General features: G+C 30.0%; 1 long non-coding RNA gene across 1 annotated transcript; it reads right to left on the bottom strand.

The window, feature by feature from the left end:
• Nucleotides 1–7,572: 7,572 nt before the first annotated feature.
• LOC129303524 (uncharacterized) lies at nt 7,573–10,570 on the bottom strand. The gene is made up of 2 exons (XR_008591507.1): nt 8,329–10,570; nt 7,573–8,248 (listed from the first exon to the last, which is right to left on the bottom strand). It is a non-coding gene; the product is annotated as an uncharacterized LOC129303524 (long non-coding RNA).
• Nucleotides 10,571–11,304: the final 734 nt, after the last annotated feature.

The raw sequence follows: 11,304 nt of genomic DNA, 5'->3' as shown, positions 1-11,304 counted from the left end.
TTTTCTCAAGTCATGAACAAGTGTTTAGTTAAATTAATTGCTCAATCTTTTATACAATTAATAAAACTCCATTTTAAGTACAATTCTAATGTAGCTATATGCAGGGTGAGAAGTATATCTCTATCTTACTAAAAATTATCTATTTAACGTGAAAACTTCAGTTCTTATACTATTTCACCTAAGTTCTACACCCAAACTAGTTCACTCAAGTATCACCCAAGTGAACAAATCAACTAATAGTAGCTAATCACTTAAGCATTAAGAGAAGAGTAAAATAAACACACACAAATATATGTATGTATGTGTATTATATATATATATATCATTAATTATAAAAAGAGAGGAGAAAATTAGTGTTAATCTATACAAGATTTTAAATAATCCTAAAGCAAAATGTTTACTTATACTAAATAATCCCAGAGCAAAGTGTTTTGGCTACCATAATCATCTACAAGCCACAAATATATAAAATATTTGAACCCATATTAGAATATAAGAGAGAAAAGGAAAGAGGGATAGAAAATCCAAAGAAAAGGAGCTCAAACACTCAAATCTCTTGCTTCAACCTCTTCCAATACACAAATTCTAACATAACAAAGCTTCAGATGTGTCTCAAAGTGTGAAGAATGCATTTCAAGTCAAGCAAGCAGCATATATGTTTTTCTACCTACTATTTTCAGTTAAGCAAAATGTAAGATTTTTTAACAGCAACAAAATAGCAAACAAAGTCACGAATTTTTGTGATGACTTTGAAAGTTTTTGCATTGTTCTCTGCAATTTGCGTGATAGCTCATTTTTTATATCTGATTTCATTATCTAAAAGCCTTCCAAAAATACCAACAAATGGCCAAAAGTGCATCTAACAAACCTAAAACCAAAATAACCAAAAGTATTAAATTAAAGACCAATTGTGCAAATTCAAAGCAATATGTATTTTTTTTTAAATTTTGACAATCAAAATAGGCATAATTGAGCCCAAATATATTAGAATATAAGAAAAATGTGCTCAAATGAATATGAAATTCCTATAGGTTAATAATAATAAATTGACATAGGCTAAGAATATTAGTACTTGAAAAAAGATAAGTGGTTTTACCTTATTTTGATAATTTACATTGAAAACTACTATTATGGAACTTGTTAATGTGTTCAATCAATATTACAGAAAATAAATATTATGATATATATATATATAAGACATAGGAGATTGTGGTGTTACATCTAGGATAATACAAATCCCTACTATCTACATTTGAATATGTTAGACAATCTACGTAACGTGTGGTTTCACAAGTGTGGGCATGTATATATTTTGGCTTCCTTTTCGTTGTATAAAGTGTTCCCAACAACTTTTTCTTTGAAGTTTTTTTTTTTTTGACCCTCGTAATGACATACATGTAATTGTGTGGTTTTATTCTCAATATGTTCGTAAGGGAAAAATAATTAATTTCATTTAAAAATTCATAATTTTGTAAAAACTAACTTGATTATAATTAATTAGAAACAAAACTGGATATTGTATTCTTAATGTTTCATCGAATATAAAATAATATCAAACATAATTTACTTAAATTTTAAGCGAGATTAGTTTTAGTTTCCTCAAAATTGCAACTCGTAAGAATCAATTCAAATATAATTTTCCAGGATTGATGTGTAATCACACTCAAAGATTGAAGAATGAAATGATGGACACTCATTTTTGGGTTCAAAACTCGAAGTCACCCATAAGTGTCCGTTCCTGTAAAATACATCATATTGCTGATTTATTATGTATATGAAAAGGTAAAGATGAATATTAGCCCCTAGTTAGTTACAATTAAGACAGGCATAGTGGGCATCATATGCTCTAGCAAGCCCTTGCTTTGGAGCAAACCAATTATTTCAGACATTGTTGGTCTTAAGTCAGCCAATACTTGGGTGCAAAGCAAAGCAATCTCTATGATTTTCTTCACTTCTTCTGCATCATAGTCATTAGGGTCTAAGGTTTGTCCACCAAATCCAAGTGCATGCCTCTCTCATATAGTTTCCAAGCCTGGGATTAAAGTGAAATGGAATAAGAGGGAAAAGACAAAGCAAAACTTAGGTTAATTTTTATAAATATGTATTATTATATTCTCTGATTGAAAAAATTGAGATTTTTATAAAAAGAGTTAAGTTGAGTTGTTAAGAAAGTTCAATAAATGTAAATTTTACGTATTTTGAATAAGCATAGATAGTGGCAGAGACAAGGGAACTAAGGGGGCCACGACCTCCCCTAACTTTTTATTTTTTTTTTTAGCAAAATGTAGAAGTTATATATGTTCGGCCCCCCCAAAATATATTTTATATGTATAATATATTCAATATTAAACATAATATTTACTTTCCTTTTAATAAATATAAAACTAATATATACAAAGTTGAACCCAAATATAATTTTGTAGATAATATATTTTAAAATTTAATATTAAATTATAGGTTGAATCCTCTATTGAATTGGTTCAACTAGCAAATTTTAATTCAATGACATTTTAATTTCAATATTCAATTCCATTAATCAAACATTGCTATTAGGTTATTCATATAGCCATACAAAACCTAATAAAATTTTGCCCATGGCCCAGTCCAAAAGCATTTGGGCATGTTCAGGGTGTTCAAGCAAGGCTAAGCAATGTATGTTACCTTGCTTATTTGGCCTTACCCAAACAATATATATTTATAATATTTTTATTTTTTTAATGTTTTAAAGGTTAAGGTATACTAGAATTTTTAATTTCTCAAATTTGTTTCAATTATCAATTTGATCATTTAAGTTTATTTTTTATTAATTTACTCCCTTAAGTTTGTCCCAATTATCGATTTGGGTTGACATAGATAACTAAATATTGGTGTCAATCATGTACATTTATGAAAAATATGAAATTATTTAGGTGGAAAAAATAAAATTAGAAATTTTAAAAAATAAAGAACAAATTACAGTGTAAAGAACTAGATTAATAAAAATTAAATTGATTTGAGAGCTAATTTATTTTCATTTACCTATATATACATACCAATTCATCAAAATACTTTACATTAATTTTTAAACTTAAAGAACTGATATTATAATTTAAGAAAGTGTAAGAGACTAAATCAATAAAAATTTAACTTAAAGAACTAAATCGCTGAAACAAATTTGAGGGATTAAGGTTCCATTATCACAAAACTTAATGTTAAACTATGTGCTTAGTCAGTGAGACAAAGGAGGATTTCTAAAAAATTCAAATACTCCTTGACTCCTCTCATTGAAATTGGCGTTTTGTTAAAAAAAAATACATATATAAATCACCCTTACTGAGGTTCATATTGATGTTCTTGTTATGTTTAAGTCTTCATAATGTCTCATTCATTTCTCAAGTAGATTTCTTTTTTTCTTTTTTTCCCTTATGACATATTAATTTTAAAATTTTTGAATATTTTAGCCATGTGCATTACATTAATCTAATATAAAAATAAAAATAAAAATTTATCTTTTAAAATAATAAAATCTTGCATCATTGATAACAAAAAACGTGTTAAAAAAAATATAAAATATATAAATAGGAAAGTAAGCATCTAAAAGCATGTGTTAATTATATATAAATATAATATAATATAATATATATTATTAGGAAATAGGAAAGTTTCCAATTTTAGTTGAGGGTATATAATTGTAATAGATACATGTTTTGTTTTTGTGGTTTGCGTTTGACCTTTGAATATTTAGTGCTACTACTCCATTTACAAATTCAAGCCAACTAGGTATAAGGTATGTGTATGCGGTTTGCCTTTTTGTGATTTACCTTTTTGATGTTTGTCTTATTTCATGTTGCTTTGTTCGCGTGCTGTTCCCTTTTTTATAATTTTTTTCTCCTTCTTGTTGAATCAGAGAAGTTGGCTTGGCTTCAATCTCATGACCTCAGGCCCTCCAATTAAGTAAATATAAGGACAGAGTTGAGGTGAGCCACTCCAATTTTTAATGTACTTTGCTTTTTCAATGTTTATGATTTTATTGTGAAATTTGTATTATAATTTGAAATTCCTTATATATATTTAATATGTTGTGCAATTTGTGTTATGATCTCATGTCATGGTCATATATAAATCTTGATAGCCACAAATCATATTATTCTAAAATTGTATTACACTAAAGCTCAATACACTCGTATTGCGTTACAATATAAGGAAAAGTTCAAGTAAAATAGCCCCAAGGTTCCATTAAAGGAAGAACAGAAGTAGAAACATAAAAGAAATATAGATAGAGAAGGATAGAATCAGAAAGAAGAAGAAGATCCTCTAGGAACAAAGGCTAGACAAAAATTTAGGGAAGGAGAGGTTTCACCAAAAATCTTCACATTTTCAATTATGCCTCTCGTTAAAATATATATAAGCTCTATTTTTTTCACCTTCAAAAGGGCTTGACCTAATTCTTGACCTACTCATTATATCTCCAGCCCATATTTCTACCGGGCCCATTCCACTCCAGATTTGTATCATGACATTTCCTTCCCCCTTGAATTTGACCTTGTCCTCAAGGTCAATTGCTTGAATGGGGGTTGCATAACAATTAACAAGCATGAACCCATTAAAAGACACCAATACAGTAGCTACAAATAGTTTGTTAGTGCAGTAGCCAATGGTAATAGATACAAAACTGATAAGCATGTCACCATGAGCAAGGAAGTTCCAAGACGCCTGAAGGGTAAAGGGGTTGTTGAAGCATTAGATCCCAAGCCTATTGTAAACCATGCTCTAGAATTGCCAATCAAAAGGGCTGAACTAAATGCCACCATGAGCCAAATAACTAAATAGCAAACAAAAGAAGGAATCATATGAACAAGTGCAATAATTTCACCTCCACCCCTCGACTTCCCACCTCTAGGAAATGCACCAACAATTGCATTACCCAAAGTACAGTAGACTTTGCCAAGAGCAAAAAAGAAAATAAATTCCAACACTTTTTGAATGTCACTTAGGTATCGCTTAACATGATTAGTTCTCACTATCATAATTGAAATGGTCCCATCATATTCTCCAAAACATTGCATCAAAGCTTTTGAATGAACAGTAAGCATTGGCTATTGATGGAGAATTAAAAAATTGGGTTGTATGCCTATTTGAGGTGACTTTTGTGAGTGATACTCCAATGGAACGCCAGGATTATAAACCCACCTAACCAAAACAAAAATATTTCTAGCAAAACAATTGTGACCCTTTCGAATCATTCTTTTGATGTCTAAAAATTCTAGCAACTTTCTCTTAAAATCCTCCATTTTTTGGTGGGTAACTAGAGATAAAGCAAAACAAGCATAGTTTTTAAATGTTACTTTATAATTTTGAAATAATCGAGAGGCATAAAAGACACAAAACTGAGCAACCAGTAGAGAGAAAGTTTCAAAATATTATCTACACCCCCAAGTGCTCTCATTACACCCCTTGAGTAGCAACTTTGGATGATATAGAATTTGAGCAAAACACTACAAAAAAATAGCTAATTAGCGATGAAAAACTCCGTCGCTAATCAGTGAAAGTTCTATCGCTAATCCCTTTAACAATAAAATACTTTTGTCGGTAAAAACACTGTCACTATCTATCGCTAATTAGTGACAGAATTGAATTCCATCGCTAATTTTTGACGGAATAGCGATAGAAATTTTCCATCACTAAATAAGGATAAAATTATTCTGACTTTGTGATGGAATGCATTCCATTGCTAATTTTCCAACGGGCTTATTCCGTCATAAATTTATTAGGTGGACCAAAATATCATTGCCACGTCACCCAGTGGACTAATGTCACCTCACCACCACCTAGTCACCTAGTAGACCGATGCCACCTTATTGCCATGTCACCACCACATCCTAGTCACCCACTGGATCAATGCTATCTCACCACCACGTCACTATCATGTCATTTGTCACTACCATGTCAAATATTATTACCTTCAATTGTGTATTGACTAGGTTCGAACTTGCAACCTCATATTCTTATGTGCCTTTGCGTCCACCTTATTGACAGTTGAGTTGAAAAGAATCTTTAGTCTTAATTGATAAATTAAATATATAATACTTAACCACACACACATATTAATAAATACATTATTTAAATTATTATTAAATATAGTATTTAAATTTACTTATTTTTAAACATTATATTTATTTATTAATATGAAAAAATTAATTTATATATAATAACTATTTCTATTGTATTTATTTAAAAAAAAATTATTTTTGATAATAAATTTAATATTAAATTGAAAAATATTTTATTATCATTATATATTATATTATAATTTGTATCTATATAATATATAATATGTTAAATTTTTATTTATAATTATTTTATTTTTAATAAGAATAATTAAGTATACAATTTAAATTATTAATAATATACAAATAATTTAAAATAATGAATTATTTTAAATTATAATTTTTAAATTATTTATTTATAGCATAATAATAATTATTAAATAAATTATATATAAATATATATTATAAATAATAAAATTAAATTAAAAATAATTTGTGATGGAATTAGTGACGGAATTATAACAGAAAACTTTGTGATGGAATTTTCCGTCACAAATTTCATCACTAAATCAGAATAAAATATTCTAACCATTAGCAACAAAAATTTTTATCAGTAAATTCTATTGGTAAATTATTTCCGATGGATTAGCAATGGAATAATGATAAAATTTTAGTGACAGAACATTCCGTTACTAAATTAGCGACGAAATTAGTGATGGATTAGCAATAAAAATTTATTCTATCACTAATCCGCTGTTTTTTTGTAGTGAAATTTGTTGCTTCTAAAAATAAGGTTGGCCAGGGAGGTTTAACATCAAATTTCAAATATCCATTTCCTTTGATACTCTCATCAATCAAAATAGTGATGCATCCATGAATAGCAAAAATAGCATAAATAGGGTGTTTAACATGTTTCCTTTGGTCAAGAATTTCAAGTTGAGGCATACCTAATGTAGAGGCATAACATTCTCTAAATATCATAGGGACAACAAAATATGAGTGCCAAACTCTCATGATAGCTTCAAAGGCACCAATGCAAGTAACATTTGACATCAAATGTAAAGGATGAAGACATATAATAGAACTTTGAAAACAACAGCAGAGAAAATTGCAAGTTTGTATCCCAAAAGCAGAAATAGAAGTAAAGCAACATTCATAAGGAGATTCCTCAAGAGTCAAATCATTTTGCATTTCAAGAGACATTATGACTGCCATGATAATAACATATAGAGTGGAAAACTAATGTATTGACACTTCATACATTTAGTCTTTTCAATTCCAACGTCCAAACTTGAATCCACTAGGAAAATAATAATTGCACATGGTAGTAGCACCCCAAGTAGGAATAGACAAGGCAAGCCGTATAGAACTATCTCTACATGATTGCTTCCCCTCATTAGATGTGAAGGGTACCCAATAAATGACAAGAGGGAAACTAAGATGCAATTTCAGTGGTAGTAGTGAAAATATTGAGGAAGCCCCGCCACTAGTAATATCAAGATCAAACTCCCAAATAGTAGATGAAAGCAAAGATGTGAAACAAATATTAAGAAGTGAAATAACAACATCAAAGATAGTAAAATCAGGTACAACCCATTGATTACACACAACAACCATTGACAAGGGATTGAAGAGATTATGACAATATGAATTTGGAACAGGGTGGATGCAAGGAGCTAGCACCAAAACCCCAGTATACCTGAAGAGAAAGTCATTAGGATAGTTGAAGGCTGATTGAATGATTCCAAATTAGGCTTGGAGTACTATAACACAATCATGAAATTGTTCCACCTTTCAAAAAAGGCAACGCCTATTTTTGAGAGGCCAAACCTGAAGCACGCCATTTTTGTTATGAAACTTAATGATCTTCGATGCAATCTGGGCAATACCCTCATTATTGTAATCTTCTTTGCTCTTCCAATCATCTCCATCGACCATTTCATCAAAGTTGGAAGGAACGGATGCCCTTGCAAAAACATTCGAAAGTAGCACATCCAATTGTAGAGTTGAAGAAGGAATGGAGTCTAATTGTGGAATGTCGATAGCTGGTTGTTGATAGTATTGACCATCTCTTGCTATTAATCGATCAAGAGTATAGAGAACCTTAAGAATAGAGGACTCTAATTTTTTTAGTTATGCATTTTGCTGTACCATCCATGGAGAAAAACTTTCTAAAGAAGCTCCGATTTCATCCAATCGAACTTCCTCCTCAGGTGTAGAGTCTGCCATTATAGTACTCTCAATAAAAGCACCATTTTAACGAGCATAAGCCCAAAGGGAGAGCCCATCTCAAAAGACTAACCTGTTAGGTGGGAGATCTCCTCACACTTATAAACTCCACAATACTTGTAAGGCTCCTTGATATGGGACTAGTGACAATGCCTCCCCATTAAGAGCTGACGTCCCCAGCGACTTCACTCCCCTATACTTCACTCGGCCTTTTTCCAATCAAAATCTTCTGTCAATAGCCTTTTTCATGACACCAATCTCTCAATGAAAGCACCATTTGTCATGGTCATATATAAAACTTGATAGCCATAAATCATATTATACTAAAATTGTATTACACTAAAGCTTAATGCACTCGTATAGCATTACAATAGAAGGAAAAGCTCAAGTAAAATAGCCATAAGGTTCCATTAAAGGAAGAACAGAAGTAGAAACATAAAGGAAATATAGATAGAGAAGGATAGAATCATCAAAAAGAAGAAGAACATCCTCCAGGAATGAAAGCCAGACAAAAATTCAAGGAAGGAGAGGTTTCACTAAAATTCTTCACATCTTCAATTATGTCTCTTCTCAAAATATATATAACCTCCATTTCTCTCACCTTCAAAAAAGCTTGACCTAATTCCTAACCTACTCATTATATCTCCAGCCTATATTTCTACTAGGCCCATTCCACTCCAGATTTGTATCATGACATCTTATAATTTTTTTTATTCATTTTGACATTTTACATAATATAATTTACAACTTATATTTTTTTAAGATTGAAAGATGTCTAAGAAAAAAAACTATGGATCCATTTTTCAAGGGAAAAGAGATAAATGATGAAAGAACACCATCTATTTCTAGTGTTAAAAATGTTATTGAACAACCAACAATGTCAATTATGGAGCAACCTATCCAACTACCTCCTTCCAAATCGACGACCAAAACTTAAAAAATGAAGTTACATATTTATTTTGATTTTATATTTTAATATTAATAAACATGAATATAGCTAGCTAGATGTTGAAATATGTATGTTATGTTGGATTTTTCTTTTCTTCAATTATAGTATATGTCTTGAGATCTTGGCCCCCTACTTAAAAATCCTAGCTCTGCCCCTGAGCATAGGAATTTCGCACATTCAGAGGGAGTAACTCATTTTCATTGTCACCATCATCCTCTAATGCTTTGCTTTTTTGGCCACTAATAATTTCAAGAACTACAATACCATAGCTATAGACATCAGCCTTCTCTGATAATTGATCATGGATTATATACTTTGGTGCTGTGTATTCCCTAACAAATGCATAAACAATTGACCATGGATTATATACTCTAGTGCTGTGTCTTCCCTAACAAATGCATAAAAATTATATGATACAATTAACTATATTGATAGCTAGCTCAAATAAAAGGAAACAATTATTATCCAACTAAATATGAAATAGAGATGTGAAAACTGAAGTATTAGATCAGATCATGTTTGACAGAGCTATGAATTCTTTCTTCAAGCATTGATGGTGTATAGAGACAATCGAAAAGGTTAGAACTTTTTTGCAAGTGTGATAGGAGTGTTCTTATTTATGCATAGATTCATATTCTAATGATATGTTAGATAATTCATGTACCATAACACAAGTTAAGAAAAATCAAAGAAACTTTAGTATTTAATTTGAACTTACAATATTCCTGTAACTTTTATACTAAAATGAAATTTGTCTTTAGGTGAAAGTCTCGCCAATCCAAAATCTGTCCAGACTGTTGTTTTTCATGTATTCATATACAAGGATTCTGACATGGCCTTTACAATACAATCCTAAAAGTTGAACGAGATTCGGATGGTGAACATAGCTTAAAAGCATCACTTCACTGAAAACATCTTCCTCTGTCTTTCTAGAATTGTCATGCCCCAAAATAAAAGATAATTGACACAAAATGTAAACCATATAACACATCTTTATAAGCCTCTAATCTTATATTGAAATTTTAACATTTTTGATATTGATCATTATAATAAAGTTTCATAAATTTTTTTAAAATTTCAATAAAACCTTATTTATAAATAGGATCTTTCGAAACTCTACAACAAAAAAAATATTCACAGAATCTCATGTTAATCAGGAACTTAGCTCCTTCTAGCCAATAGACAACATATATATTAAAATAGTAATTCTAGATATAGCCTATGTCGAGCACCTAACTAGACTTCTCCAAAAATAAAATACATAAGCATCTATAATTTCATCAAAAAGGAAATTTCGATCAGTTCTTCCCCCAGCACATCTACAAGTTCTCATGGGTCAACAGAAGGATCGGCATCAACTAGGGTATCTAAGATCAAAAATAATTTTTCAATGAATAACGTCCCAACCATAACATTTTGTAAAATCAAAATGAATAAAATACAATAATTATATAAATTAAATGAGAAAACAATTCTATCTAAACAAATTTGTAAACTTGAAATAAAAATTTTATATAACTTCAATAATAAGAACATTGAAATCTATAATAACAAAGTAGCTTTAACATTTGATCTTGACAAAGTAAAATGATTAAATAATAAATAAGAATAACAATAATTACTAATTGAAAACCATTAAATATGAAATCACCAATTGATTAAAAATTCATATTTCTAAAAATTTATTAGAATAATTCACAAATGTGGATACACAGTCCACAAGAGTAAATAACTAAATACAGCTTATGCCACGAATACAAATGTGGACACACAGTCCACGAGAATAAGTAACTAAATGAAGCCTGAGCTAAGGTAATGCTAACCAAACGTGACTTGAAGCCACAAAAACAAGCGCAAGTATTAAACCTACGAATAACAAATGTGAAAACAGAGTTTACAAAATTCAAACTAGCTAGTCATTCACCATGGCACGCCATGGGCAAACGGAACTGCCATTAGCAACCAGTGTTCTATATAAAATCCCTTCCAAATCCATTTTCAAATATGCAAAAATATCACCATTATTAAAATATCATTTCTATTTTTGAAATCAAACTCGCATGAATAGTTCTTAGGCATCAAAACTTGTCAGAATAAAAT

The sequence above is a fragment of the Prosopis cineraria genome, unplaced genomic scaffold (assembly GCF_029017545.1).
Source record: "Prosopis cineraria cultivar Desert tree isolate PC_DT_omini unplaced genomic scaffold, ASM2901754v1 PC2, whole genome shotgun sequence".
Taxonomy (NCBI): domain Eukaryota; kingdom Viridiplantae; phylum Streptophyta; class Magnoliopsida; order Fabales; family Fabaceae; genus Prosopis; species Prosopis cineraria.
The sequence above is the reverse complement of the archived record's forward strand: the minus strand, read 5'-3'. Positions and strand labels throughout refer to the sequence as shown.